This window comes from Notolabrus celidotus, chromosome 23, assembly GCF_009762535.1.
Source record: "Notolabrus celidotus isolate fNotCel1 chromosome 23, fNotCel1.pri, whole genome shotgun sequence".
Classification (NCBI taxonomy): Eukaryota; Metazoa; Chordata; class Actinopteri; order Labriformes; family Labridae; genus Notolabrus; species Notolabrus celidotus.
In genome coordinates this window covers 6333107-6348423 of record NC_048294.1, presented here as the reverse complement: position 1 = coordinate 6348423, position 15317 = coordinate 6333107, and the positions used below count along the sequence as shown (strand labels likewise).

The 15317-nt window shown below is 41.1% G+C and overlaps 1 long non-coding RNA gene across 3 annotated transcripts in view; it reads right to left on the bottom strand.

Moving 5' to 3' along the window:
• Positions 1–15317, bottom strand: part of LOC117807341 — a 117870-nt gene that overhangs the window by 93757 nt on the left and 8796 nt on the right. For 2 of the 3 annotated variants that reach the window (XR_004629951.1, XR_004629952.1), the window contains exon 2: positions 13579–13692. This is a non-coding gene — a long non-coding RNA (uncharacterized LOC117807341). Of the gene's footprint in view, positions 1–4589; positions 11420–13578; positions 13693–15317 lie in introns of those variants that run through there. The other variant, XR_004629953.1, reaches the window with a different exon arrangement.

Below are 15317 nucleotides of genomic sequence, written 5' to 3'. Positions count from 1 at the left end.
AGAAAAAAAATATTGAATGTGTATTTTAATGATGTAGTTTGGCTCTTTTCCATCTGTTAGCATTACGGAGGCGGGGTTCATGACCTATACTACAGCAAGATGGTTAAATGGAGTCAATTTTAATATGCAGTCTATGGACATGAACTTCTATCAAATCAAGTCAATACAAAACCAGATCAGGAACCTTGGTTTGTGCATGAAAATGTCTCCATGGCTCTGAAGTCTGCCCATTATTAGATGAATGGTTGTAATTGGTCTGACCTGAATCTGGTGGAGCCAATCATACTTGCCAAAGCAAATAAAGCATGACTCTTATTCCCAGACAAAAACAAGAGGTCTTACTTTTGATAGTAAGTTATGTAAGTCAATGCTCCAGAAAGCTCTGGGTATTTTTGTTTGTTACTAATCACTCCAGGGGATAGAAACGTGTCAGAGGAATCAGCAGCAACAATAAGTCTCACCACCAACAAAAAGTCATCAATTGGCGACAGTGTTGGCGGCATGTGTGTAAACGTCTCACTTCCTCAACCTTGTTTCCCCTGTTTATCTCTCACTCTTTCTTTCTTTGTCCTGCTCTCACTCTCGCAGCCTCCACAACACAAGAAACTTGACATTCTGTTTTTATGGAGGTCAGACCTCCGATTTTCCATGAGCAAAGCAACCAAGGCAAGGCAAGGCTTTTTTGGCAGGAATCACCGATCTGTCAGCCAGAAAAAAAAAAGTTGGCTGCGGCTTAACTTTTGTGCAACGTTGCTCATCAATAACGTATTTCAGCACTGCAGAGTTTACCATCTATCAATGCACCACCAGTCTGGGTCAGCCAGTTTGATGAGGTTGCTTGTCAGGAAACAGCGCTTGCATATTTCCTTTTAGACATACATGCGTCTCTCCTACCCCATGGGAGTTCTTTATTATTAATATTTATTTCTTGTGTTTTGTGAAGTATTTCATGAGAAAACATCAGTCACTACTCTTCTCTTTCAAACCCAACCACGCTGAATGTTTGTTCTCTTCATCCCTCTTATCTCTACCTTTTATCCTGTCACTTTTCCTTCTCTGTGCTTTAACATGCCTCAAATATATTGTGCACAAAGGTTTCCCATATCAGCCGTGTTCACCCTGCATATATGTACTCGCCAATCATCGTGCTCTTACCATGAAATGTAAAGAAGTGGACGTACCTGTCACCCATTGGTCCGCGGACGATGCTCTTTGATTTGCCACCTTGGTGTATGTCTTAGCTGGATTGTAGGGTTAGGCTTGGATGGGACACTTACTGCTACACTCTTATTCTAACTGACAGGTCACCAACACACCAACTAAGCAATTACAAGGATGACAGTAATTTACAAATACTATGAATATTATGTTGAATTGTGGGAGTTGACACTACCGACTGAGACCAAAAAGTAATCAGAAAAGTGTTCACTGAGCAATTAAAAGGTAGATTCATTTTCTACACAGTGGCATTGGGAATGCTGACTCAAGCCAACCTTCAGTCAACCTAAACACAGGCTGAGAGGTTGAGCTGAGGCTGGCTTTTCCACCTCTTGGCAAACAACTGAAGCATGCCGAATGAAGTCCACCTTGTTCAGAACAAAATATATATGCAGTAAATTGTTTTCCAATGCCTTGAAACAGTAGTCTCTACAGAGAGATGTACTATGGTGCCACTATGGAGGCAGTCCAGATCTTTGGCTGCTGTAGTGTATCAGGTCTACCACCAACCACCTTCTTTTGAGAGCAATGAATTTGGCTAATTTAGCATCAACAGTGTGTTATAAGGAGTAACACTGCACTGATAAGAAAAGCTGGTTGTTGAAATCATTATATCAAACTAGGGATGTACATTTTAAGTATTTTCCATGATCGATTTTTGGAAATGTTAACGATCAATTATCGATTAATTGATAAAAAAAAAAACATTATTATTCTTACGTCAAAAACAATGCCAAATACGTTGTTTTCCCCCTAAATTGTATTTTCTACAGCAACAAAATGCAAATAACTGACTGTATTGAATACGGGCACATGTTTGACACGCAGAATATCAACGATCAGGCTCATTAAAATATTCTACACGGGCATAATCTTATAAAGTGAAGCCTGAGACTACTAACAGAGGCTTACTTCAGACTCGCAGTGTCCAGTTTGCTGCCTACTCGTTCTTATTGAGAAAAATAAACATGTATTCAAGATTCAGAGCGCAACCGTGTCACTATCCAGCTGCAGAAAAGCCCAGACAGCTCTGATGTTGCTGCTCTGCAAACATAGCGTACCTGAATTTCCCACCTGTCTGTTGCCTTGTGGGAAATGTCCTGTTTAAAGTTGTCAACCTTTGTGTCGTTGTTGGCAGCAGTTTTGTATTGATCCTCTTTAAAAAAAACGTACATGGAGACCTGACGCGCAGCCGCCAGCTGAGCGTCTGCGCTGTGCGCAACACCTTTAACAGCTGATTCACATCGAAACATGCTTTAAACTTAAAACACCTCCCTGATAGATGAGTGTAATATGAGACCACATGATGTTTGTTCCACGTGACAGAAAATTGATAACAAAATTGTGTGTTTCGAGTAAGTTCTTAACAATCAATTAATCGATAATCGATTAATTGTGGTCATCCCTATCTCACACATTTTGGCAAAAACAGAATATTTGAAGGGGCTGAGAGCTGAGCTGCTGCTAAAATCAGTCTAGCTAGCTAGCTCAAACTTTCAGTCAAGCTAGACACAAGAAGAGGGGAAGCTACGGCTTGGTTAGCCTCCTGCCAAACAGCTAAAATGCAACGTACTGTCAACCCAAATTATGCAGACGTGTGCACTTGCGTTGGTCCGAGCTTTTATGTAAGGGATGATGTATGGTTAGCGAAAATAGTCCCAGTGATTCCTCGTCAGTTAGCGTTCCATGGTGATGGATTCTTTCCTGTCGTTGCTAATATTGCTGGACTGGATCCAATACGAAAATGTCCATAGCCTGCCGATGTAGCATGCTAACCGAAACTAGCATTTTAACCACATTGATTTGATGCAAAGGGAAACGATTGGTTTTACCTCACTGTACGGTTGATGGTGTCAACAAGCAGAAGCAGAATGTGCCTGAACTCTTTTCCTTGGAATGATTTGACATGACATGTCATCAGTTTGCCTCTGGCGTTGTTCATGTTAGTGAAAGTTAATAACCATTGTCAAGGGGTTATCAAGGAGTTTTGACCAATCAGAATCAAGCATCTTACACAGCCGGGTAATAAATTATCTTAATAGCTACATTGTATAAAAAAATCACCTCCCTACAGTGTCTAAGAATATCTCAATTAGCTACAAATACTAAAATTACTTTTTGGGTTTTTTTAAAAATGATAAATTTAGGCGTAAAAATTGCTATTTTAACATTGGACCTAATGGGGATTCCTTGGCTTTTGTAGCCAGCCTCAAGTGGACGCTCAAGGAACTGCAGCTTTTTTGCACTTCTGCATTGGCTTCACTTTTGAAATATGGAGGTGGTCCCTTTCTACTTTCCAGTCTTTAGTAAGAACGCAATTTAACAAAATGTGTTTTTAATATTTCAGTTTCATGATATATGATGTAGAGTCAGGTGCCTTTTTGGATAGTTCCTGAGTTTCGGCTACGTCCACTTCTTATATACAGTCTTGTTGTGGTGCCCTGCTGTTTGTTTAACTGCAGTTATTTGAATCAATATGTAAAAAGCTTCCCCTTCACTACTCCAAACAGACTCTTAGTCCATTAGTTTCAATGTTGACTGATGGGTCATTCATTTTAAGTCGACTGAACATTTGCTACGGACATTTTAGCGGGGAATGAGCCGCTCCTCATAACTAAATACAGCTCAAGTGACATGTTTGGTTTCAGAGCAGCCACAAATGTTCTTTTGTCTTTAATAAACACAAGATTTTAACAGATCATTCTGCACGACTGCACTCATTTAAAGGAAGTGCTGTGTGTTCAGCCACACAACTCTTTGCGGGAGTCACTGGAGATTAGACCGACATGCAGTGTAGTTTTTAAAGCACCATCAAGCACTGACTTGTTACTGTCAACTGGGTACATTTATAGTCTGTAGCTTTTCTTTTTCCTTGTCTTTGCTGTTATCTATTCCTCTCATATTGGAGTCGGGATGCTGCGGAGGGCTTTCAGGGTCATGAACAAGATCCACTCCTTGAACCCCTGTTGCATTTTCACACTAATTGGATCAATCCGAGGTTTGATTGATCAGCTTCCTGTCCAATCTGCTGCGTATTAACCTCCAACCCTTTCCTCTCTCCCCCCCCCCTACAGAGAAGGCAGCAGTGAAGCCTCAGGAGCAGGAGGAGGAGATTGACATTGACCTGGAGGCGCCGGAGACGGAGAAGGCAGCGCTCGCCATCCAGAACCAGTTCAGACGTTTCCAGAAGAAGAAGAAGTAGAATGACTGTGATTATATAAGAAATTATAAGGGTAAAAAAAAAAGAAAAAAAAAAAGAAAAAAAATCCGCAGTTGTACAGATATACGGTTAATGATCAAGATAAGAGGTTTTTGGGGGGCGGAGCTGGGATTCAAATGGTTCAGGACTTTATTATGCAATGTGTCTTGAAACGCCTTTTTGCATGAAAGATCGACTGATATCAAGGATGAGGAAGTTGGAAGGGGCAAGAAAGAGGAAAAAGAAAGACAAAGGTGGAGATTTGGAATTTATATTCTAGCATGACGAAATACTGTAACCTCCCGTTACCAAAATTAACCTTCGCAAATATCCCGTCATATCACCCGTGTGTCCCTCGATCCCCTCGGAACATGCATCCCATCCTATGTCCTTGCTACTCCCGCAGATGCAACACAAAGCCCAGCACACACGCAGACAGAAGTTGTGCTTAAAACACAGCTTCTCTCTGCTGACTGACAGAACAAGCACACGTCCTTCAACGCAGATGAAACAAGAACGCACAAAAAAAAGAAGAGAAGCACACTCTCTAGTTTCTGGGTTCTTTTCTTTCCGCCTCCTTCAGCATCACAAGATTTCTTTCATTCTGTCTCTCTGTCTCTCTGCAAGGTTGAATATAACACCAAGTAACAGTCTCAGGTGTAAAATCACCTCCGTATTGCCTCCCATGTAGGCCAGATATTGGATCGCCTCTGCCAGCCTGATCTCACAGGTGACGGAGGTGGTGGTCATGGAAACTGGCTGCTAACTCGCAACGGTCAGAGGCAATTTGCTGCAGGCGGGATCAATATGTGATGGAAAGCAGACACACTGCATGCTCGCATGAGCCGTTAACACTGCTCCGAACCATTACAGCCAGTGATTGACACATTAGCGATCATCAGGTGTTTATGTGTCTACAGCGTCTGCATCTCCTCGCGGTCACTCTGTGATATCTGATGCTGTTTAATATCAATGAGGGCTGGACAGCCTGGTGGAAAATCATTCAAACATTCATACCTACATAAAACACCGCGCAGCCTCTGTCACTGATAGTCCAATGACAAAGCGTGGTGATAAATAATTCTTACTGGTTCTTTTAATTTGATTAAGATAACCACAGCGGGGAGGACAAGCCAGGTAAAGCCAGATAACATTGTCTTTCTCACATCTTGATTGTAAACTGACTCTTTTGTGTGCCAGTGTGACCTTGGTGGAGTCATCTGGGGCCCCTGAGTGTCGACTGCTCGTTAAGTACTGACCCCTTGTTAGGCGGATGTTGCTATGCTAGCTCCCTTTGACATACTCTAAATATTTGGGGGGGGAAGGGTCACTAGTGTTGTCTAAATTTAGACTAAGGCAGGCTTCTCATTCCAAGCAAGTGACCCTCCACCTTTAGATTGGCTGTCACTTGATTTTAACGTTAGCTTACTAGCTTAATAACATTGCTAGCTTACAATCACCTCTAGATGGTAATTTGTTTAGCAAGTATACGGATGTGTTTTTCTATTTTGATGTGACATAACTACATTTGGTCCTATTCTTCATTAAATTGTCAAGGCTAATGTGTGCAGACACCATTTTTTTAAGAACAAAATTTCTCCCACATTCAAATGTTTGTTGTATGCTAGGTTTAAACTCTAGCTCAGCTCTCACTCAAAAAAGGACGCTTTAATTGTTCAGTGTTAGCTAGCTAGCTAAATCACTTGCTAGCTTGCAAGTTACCTCTGGCTGGTCCTTTGTCCTTCCTAGCTAATGAAAGCTAAGGTGTTAAGATGTTAAATATTCACCTACAGGCCACAAATACACCATTTAGCATTAAAGTAATCTGAAGAAATTCATGTAGTATGTATTTCATTGTTACATAACCTTGTTGGCCTCTATGTTGATGAGATTTTCAACCATTAGGCTAATGCTACACCATTTTATGGGTAGATAAGTGGTATTTCTTTTCTTAGCTAGCTCCAGACTTATTCAGGCTTCTCATTCCAAGTTTTTAACCCTACATTTTTGCTATTGAAATGGTCGTCACTTGTTTTTTTTGGCGTTAGCTAGCTAGCTAAACAACTTGGCTACCGTATGGGTTAGCTCTGGGTGACTCTTGGTCGTCTCTAGCTTATGAAAAGCCTGTAAATGTGTTCCAATGTGATTTGCTGTTACTTACTCCTCTACTTTTGATCATATTTTCAACTAGTAAGCTAATGTGATGCATTTTGGGGGAAAATCCAAGTAATTGTCTTCGATTTGAGTTTGCTCAGTTGCGTTATATGACATAATTGAGCTTTCTCCATCACAACAAAGACATGTATAACTGAGAGTAATGATTGTTTCATTCTTAAGGGAATTAAAACTATTAATGACAGCTTGAATAGTGTTATTCCTTTCTTTGAATCAGGCAAAGGCTTCATAAAAACTAGCACGAGGAGTCGCTCTTGAATAACACAAAAGCATATGAACAGACAACAGAACAAAACTGAAACTGAACACTGCACATTGTTGTCACGCCTCATCTCATGGCCTCAGCACCTTTCTACTATCTTTACACGCCTAAAAATAGTTTGAACTCCGGCAGTCAAACCCCGGACTTTAAAGTCACTTCAGAGACTGACGTATATGCTTGTCAATACAACCGGCATCATATTCCTTCTCCGCCTTGAGTCGCATTTACGACATTTACACAGCGTCTGACCGTGGCTGAGAGCTCTCAATTGCGCTTGGTGTTGGGTTGCGCGGTGCCCCAGTAGGTAACTCAAACCTCCGCAGCCTTAAATAAACACTTGATAATGATTCTGAGCAGATGCCAGCCGTGAACCTGAGCCCTGTCACCTTTAGATCAGACGGACGGATAGACAGAGAGACACTGCAGCTGTTGGATGGAGACGGAAAGAAAGAGAGGAGAAAAAGATACCACAGAAGATGCACACTGAACAAATGAATGCCTACAATATACTCAAATTGTACATATTTTGGGACAATTGACACACAAAAATGCACACACACTTCTGCTTCATCCATTCCCCTCTCCCCCCCCTCCCTACTCGATGTATGTAGCACACTGAACTGCTTCTATAAAGCCAGACGTACTCTCCATTGCTTTAATAATACTCTCACTAATTACTAGAATTATTATTGGAATGTAACCTCTTTTCTATTTCGAGGACAGAAAGCTGCTGCAAAAAAGCGCAACCAGCACAAGCCAGCCGCCTTGCCACCCACCATCCTGCCTGCTCGCTCTTTTCTGTCTCAGTCCGACTGTTTCCTCCTTCCTTCACAGTGTGGAGGTGATCTGTTGATGACATCACCTGAGTTTGATATCAAACTGCCTTTCTCTCCTGTAGCTGAATTTGACATGTGTTTCAATTAACCAGACAGACATGTGGTGATACAAAGTGATCTGGATTTGACTCTGCAGGCGTTTTCACTTGACACCTCAAGTAAAGGCAGAGCTAGTATTCACCTCTAATGTGCGTGGGTGTATCCAGTGTAGATAGGTGTGGGTTCGACTTACTCTATGTACCTCCCTCTTTCATACCTGGATATTCAGTCACCTAAGGCTCGGGATGGACGTTACACAATTCATCCACCAGAGGGCGCCACTTAGTGTCAAAAGTTACATCAGATGAACAAAAGTTTCTGACAACAATTGTGGCAACAGTGGAGGAGGTTGGTTGTGTACGCGTTAAGAAGAGGTGAAATCAGAGCTAGCATTGTAACTTTATTTATTTATAGTTTCTAACAAACTGGAGCAATCTGTCCTCGAAAAGTTACAACATTTTCCGAAGTTTTCTTCTTTGTTGTGTTGTGCTAGTCTGGCTTGAACTGTTAGCTACACTGCTAGACACTGCTTCCACAATTTTGGATAGTATAATTTGCTCTGTGTACGTAAGCTTTCAAAAGGCTTGCTGAAATTTGGACAGAACACAGATAGAAGAATCCACCACCGAAGGCAGCCAACCAGCATAAAACATGCTAGCAGCGTAACTAGCTAGTCATAGTTCTAGCTAGCAAGTCCAAAAGGGAGACATTTTTTTCATCTCATTGATTGTTGTGAACTTTGTAGAGCTCAGTGCACTACACCTTTAAGTATTTAGGAATATTTGACCATGGATTTGATGACATCTGGTGGTTTTTTGGTCGTTACGAGTCAAAGCTAATCCGACAGCAAACAAACAGTCCTGAGAAAGCTGGTTAGCCGGGTTTTTGAGGTTTCTATTCTCTGTGAAAAATACCTGTTTTTGGTTGTTTGCTTCATTTAATCATAAACACATGATTTCACAAAGAAGTATTGAGTTTTTTAAGCATTAGATTCAAAGTTTTCAGGACTTTTAAAAATGGATGGACCAACCAAGACCAGGGGCCTCATGTACACACAAAAACGAGGCGTACGCTCTTTTTCACGGCAAAGTTCAGATGTATCAAGAGTGAAATGACCGTGGAAATGTGCGGTGCCTAACGCCAACTTCATGGCTGGCATACGCACGTTTCTCCAGCTGTTGATCTTTGCGCACAGATTCATACATCTGGATATTTTTGTGCGTATGGTATGTTCTGGATTTGAGCGTACTTCATGTTTCAGTAGGAAATCCACTCAAGTCTTTGTACATGAGGCCCCTGGTTAATCTGTAACAGTATCACAATCAGACACTGTGAAAACATTAAAGAAAGCAGTTGCTCCATTGTGTAACATCAATGAGGATAAACTGCTCTTCATATTATGAGGGAAGATCTAAGATTGCTGTTTGGACCTGTTCAGATCCATGTAATTGAAAACAGAGTCTTGTGTCTGGAGGCTGGAAATAGCTACCTGTCAGAATCTAAAGAAGGTTAATGTTGCCTGGCAACAGACACAACTCAAAGAACATAATGGCAAGCCGGTCGTTTCAATGTGAAATGTGACTTGCGATAAGCCTTGTGGATTTGAGGCCTGTTAGATAAAGGTGACCCTGAACCTGAAAGCTTTGATTCTGACAGACCGCTGTGATGTTTCCGATGACATCCAACAACATGTTTCTTTTTTCATCTTGTTTAGAGGGCAAAAGATGAAACGCCTTATTCCTCAATGCCACTCTGACCTACTTCAGTTAAAGGGGAGAGAGGAGTTTGATACAAATTCAACCAATAAAGATAAACTGATTGAATTCCCAAGAATAAACTAGCATGTTGTCGATTCTTTTATAAAGTTTGGATCTCTGTGTGCCACTTTTTTACTTCTGCTCAGCAGGGATTTAACTTTTTCTTTGCTATATCACAACATCTTTAAAGTACTGATCCAATGGCCCACCTCTTCCTTCTCTTCAGCAGCTACTTAACGGTCAATAAGCCATTTATGTGGATGCACTTTGCTAACAGTCACAGTTGTTAGCTGCTGCTACATCAGCATGTTCAAGATCTGAAAGGCGTCTCAGCATGTTGTGCGAATCATCATATCACATCATTACTACAGGGTTTTTTTTCTTTCTTCCCCCAATAAGTGACATAGTTTGAGCTCATTCCAGGCCTCTCATTGTAGTAAACATCACCACATCACAGCGAACAAGGACAGTAGACTCAGTTTCTGTTTCTTTCTTCGTTGATAGTGTGTTTCCCGCTTTGCTTTGTTAGCCTGACCTCGTTTCATTCCCCCTGAAGGCAAACAAAAGATGGTTTTCGGCGAACACAGCGTGGTATGAATGGGATAAAAAGCCGGTCTCACTGCTGTGATCATGAATGGAGAAAATCTGCGTATAGTTTTGTCCAATATGGCTTAAGTGAAGTCCCCACATCCTTCCTTAAAACCGCCCTGACGTCAAGGCAGACAACAGCGGCCAGGGTTTCCTTTGTACATACCAGATCGTCTGTACAATGTTCCTCTAAATCCATGCTTGCTAACTTAATATCCCCCCCTGCCTGTATATGTTTATCTCCATCCACTTCTTATTATGCTTGACGAGAATACAACGTACTTGGTAGCGAAAAGTAATTGGTGCGGTATGCCAACAGCGGATATTTGGGCACAGCTTTACAGCCTAGAAATGACATCAAAGCCATACTTTAGAGAACAAAAAACATGTATATTTAGATAATCTATTCTTGTGCATCCCTTCTGTTACGTCGTCTGTAGTGCCGTGAAACAACAGTGAAGCAGCCCAGAAGGAGAATAAATCCAGAGCATCCTGCTGTATTGAACATGCTGTTAAAAATAAAAACAAACAAAAAAAAAAAGCATGCAAAGTGGGGTTCAAGATGCGGGGAATGATTGTACGCTCACAATGTGGCGTTTAAGGTGTGGGTTTCCCCTTCATAACGTGGCCAATCACTGACCACCGTTCATTCAGGGAGGCATCTGCCAATCAGGAAGCTCAACAGGGCCCCATCCCACAACCCGACACCAACCATCACTTCTTCTTCTTCTTCTTCTACTTCTTCTACTTCTTCCACCATGACGATTGAAGCTTCTTTTATTGCTGTTTTTATTTGATTCCGTTCCTACTATTTATGTGGATACCTGCGTTCTTGTGGTTCGTTTTGTTGTGTTCCTGACGTGACGGCATGTGAAATCCATATTTGTATGTTTTAGGCTATAAATTCCCTCTATTCAGTGTATTTTTGACATTTCAATCTATGATGTGTTGTTGGACTTTCAGAGCAAGGTGGCTAAGGTGAGAATGCACAAGAACACTCCCTGTACTGTGTTTTCTGCACTAAATAAAATTTGCTGCATATTGCTTTGAACTCTATACACTTTGCTTTTGTCCATTTTGTCAATTACATGCATTAAACATCAAAAAACGTTATAATGAAAGGCTCCTTTTTATTGAATTCCAACACCACAGTAGAAGAGAGACTAACACATGTTCAGTTTTTGTGTGATGAATCAATATCCTCCCGCCTCAGACCCTTCTAGGGATGCTAGTATCTATCAGGAGCCCCTCAGGAGCTGGTTTCATTCTCGTCCCCTCTGGGTGCTGTTCCAGTTCAGACAGGCTCATGCATGACTTTACAGAGCACGACTCCTTCATTACCAGGCTGGAATTAAGAATTTGGAGCACTCAATTATACCCAGGGTAAATAGGACGCCTCGTCTTTGCATAGTCCCATGACACACATGAACGCATGTACATGTGTAAGACCACAGGGGTGTACATATATGGAAATAAAAGAGAAAGAATGGGTGCTTTTTTTTATTGCACATCTCAAGGAGAAGCATTATATGTGTTTAAAGTTGAATAGAATAGAAACACATTCATAAACAGTCTCATATAATATGCCATCTTCATTTGGCCAGTCTTCCTCTATATTTTGGCGCAGTAGTAAATCACTTTGGGGGTAAATTTGGGCTTCTATTTTTGTGTTTCTCTTCATGCAAATGCAACAGCTTCCTATCTGGACACATGTAGCTGACAGGAGAGTCAAGAGCCCCTACAAACAGATTTTGTGTCCCAGTGTTAGCAAACACAGCCTGATTTAGCTCGTCTCAGCAGCAATGGTGTTGATGATTTTTAACAAAACAAACAAGGATTGGTCGGTATCACATGACGTCTGATAGAATTCATGGCGCAATCTATGGGAACCAAGACTTCCGGTCTGCTGTGCTGGGAGCTGTATTAACAGTAAAGAAAAAAACACCAGACTGACCTTTTAAACTTATTCATATTTACCTTTGTTAGCAGACTTCACTACGTCGGCCTTACAGCCAGGGGCTGAGCAAGACTTTTGATAGAGGTGGCCAAACTGGGGCACTGACTTTTTTATGGTTGGCCAGAAGTAGTAAACATTACGGGCTGACCCCAAACCAAGGAGGGTTACTTCCAATAATCACATCTACTTCAACTTATTGTATGAAATACTTTTTAAAATGTTATATTGATGTAGATTTTGAACGTTAAAAGGTAACTCAACCGGGAAGCAACATTTAAATCTGCTGAACCCTTTGATGTCTCAAAATGAAGATCCATCCATCCATTATCTTGACCGCTTATCCCGTTAGGGGTCACGGGGAGCTGGAGCCTATCCCAGCTGGCTTCGGGCGGAAGGCAGGGTACACCCTGGACAGGTCGCCAACCTATCACAGGGCTAACACAGAGATACAGACAATCATTCATGCACACACTCACACCTACGGGCAATTTAGAGTGATCAATCAACCTGAGCATGATTTTGGATTGTGGGAGGAAGCCGGAGAACCCGGAGAGAGAACCCACGAATGCACAGGGAGAACATGCAAACTCCACACAGAAAGGCACCCGCCCGGCCGGGGATTTGAACCAGGAACCTTCTAGCTGTGAGGCAACAGAACTACCCACTGCACCACCGTGCAGCTCAAAATGAAGATGATGCAGCTTGTTGAAACACAACCAAAAAAGGTGATTTCAATATAAGAAATGCCTCTGACACGGCAACTAGCCAATCATGGTAAAGAATTTTCAGGGTGGCCAATCAGATTTTAGAGGTGGCCACCCCCTGGCTCCATAAGTCCAAACGGAGCGACTTAGGGAGTACATGCTCGGTAACTTACCTTCCCTGTAATCAAGACAAGTTTTTTCAGCTTCACATGATAAACTTCAGGATCATGAACCTATCCTGAAATAAGTAGCGGTAAGCTTCAGTGCTCTCAAATGTCATGACAGTGGACAAGGTAGGTATAAAGTATAGCAAGGACACTTCTGAAATTCCAGTCAACTTCAGTGGAGTCTGCGGTTCACTTTGAGGTTAGATAAAGATCCAAATCTAGATGTCTTTTTTGATTGAATAGCGCGTTTTTTTGACTGTCTTGCGACCTTTCACTGGAACCAGCTGAAGGCACTACGACGGTCCTAAAGGTGGCGGCAACAAAATAAAGCCCCATGATTGATACCAGCGAATTGCTACAGGCAATGTGATCGAGTTATGGCAGGTGTAGAAGTGAAATTACGTCGCTTGACGCACAACAACAGAAAGTAAACATCCACAAGCGTCCAAATCAAGTACACCACATAAAGGCATCACAAAACACTTCAGCCATGAGTAGGCATGACTGTGTACCTTACCGTACTCAAGCTAAAGCAAATTCCTCTTAGACTGCAATGGAAACAGAATGGTACAGCACAAATCACGCTAGCTGGCTAGCATCTGCCAGCAACATTAGCCCAAAGCACACAGCACATAAAACAGTTAGCTCTTTTTTTTAGCTCACAGTGCTAACTTACTGTAGTCCTTATGGTCGCCCTTGTCACCCTCCATCACGTCAACGACGGGTAAACTCAGTGGTGGAATTGGTAGACTGTTATCCTAGCGTCCAACTTCATCCACTTTCCTTGTTCCTTTTAAAAACAAAAGTAACATAGTCCATAATCAGCTAATTAGCATAAAACGTAACGCATATAATTGAATCAATTGAACACTTTAATTCCTACATTAGCAACTGTGAGAGTAATGTAAATATACTGTATGCTGTCCCATTAATTCAATCAGACTCATGCAAAATGAAACTATCAATAAAATTGCACTGAAAAGGCAAAAGCCAAAGGTCATCATCGCTCCAATCACTGGAACCTCATTACACAAACAGAATATGATTACAGTAGATTTTTCATCAATATAAGACAGGTAATTATATCAGTTAATCAATCCCAAGGGCTAAAACCATGGTTGTCTTTCACTTTGTCAGAGGCAACACTTATATTGAATTGAACCACTTGGGTCATGTTACAAAAGGCTGCTAGTAGCTTCTTAGTGTTTTTTTCGTTGGTACTATAAATGGTGACTTTGAAGAAACATCTTTTTGAGTCCTTAAAGAATCTTAAAGTTTGGCAGACTTAAATGTTGCAACTCTGTCAACTAACAGTTCTAATTTCGAAATTATACAAAAGAATTTAAGATTTTTTGATTATTTTATACTGAAGCATATTGCGTTCACATGAGAAAAAAAAATCTGCTCTGTTTTTCTGTATTAATGAGTTAATTATCTCAGAATTATGAGAAAAGTGTTCTGTTTTTCTGAATAAAAAAAAGTTGCTCGATTTTTCTCAGCACAGGCCTTACGTCTAAACAGCTGCAAAGTCCTGAGGTGCCTGCGCAAAGTTGACAAGCTAATCACAATACCATCTATGTTACTTAGAGGCACTAGTATCTCCCAATGTATTAAACCCAGAGCAAAATAAAACTGGATTAAACTGAACAACCGGGGCATGTTTACTTCCTTGTGTGGCTTTGACGTGCTGTCAGGATTTTTTACGATAGAGGTATGTCGTTAATTCAGATTAACAGAGCAGATTTTATTTTTTTACAAAACCTTTTTTTCATAATTCTGAGATAAGTAACTCCTTAATTCAGAAATTCCAAGATAAGTAATCATTAATTCAGAAAAACAGAGTAGAATTTTTTTTTTCTCATGTGAACGCAATACGCTTCAGTAATTTTACATTAGAAGTTAAAGTAGATAAGATTACCCCTAGGTTGGGAGTAAGCCTCTATTATTTACCTGGCCTGGCCACCCTTACAGTGTCAGTGCCCCAGTTTGGCCCCCCAAGTCAGAAAAGCCTGGCTCCGCCCCTGGTTGAAATAAGCATGTATTTAAGTTTTTGTGCAATTAACTTCATCCAAACATAACCAGGTTGAGGAGTGGATGAGGTCCATCTAGACTTGCCTTCTTGATTGGTGTCAAATGGATAATGGGAAAGGTGAATGGGAAAAGACAGTGGGGTGATCAGTACTCCAAAAGCTGTAAAACAAAGTCAGTCACGTAATACTGATTTCCACGTGTATTGGTGGTTTCCTGTTCAACATACATTTTGTATTGAAATTTTCACTCTGAGGTTTTGTTTTTTTCCCTTGGGGGATGTTCTTTTTTTTATCCTTCAGGATCAATTCCTTTGTCAATTTTCCAATCAGGGATCAATAAGTTAAGCAAAGCTCTCAAAGCTGAGGTTTATAATATTGATCTGAA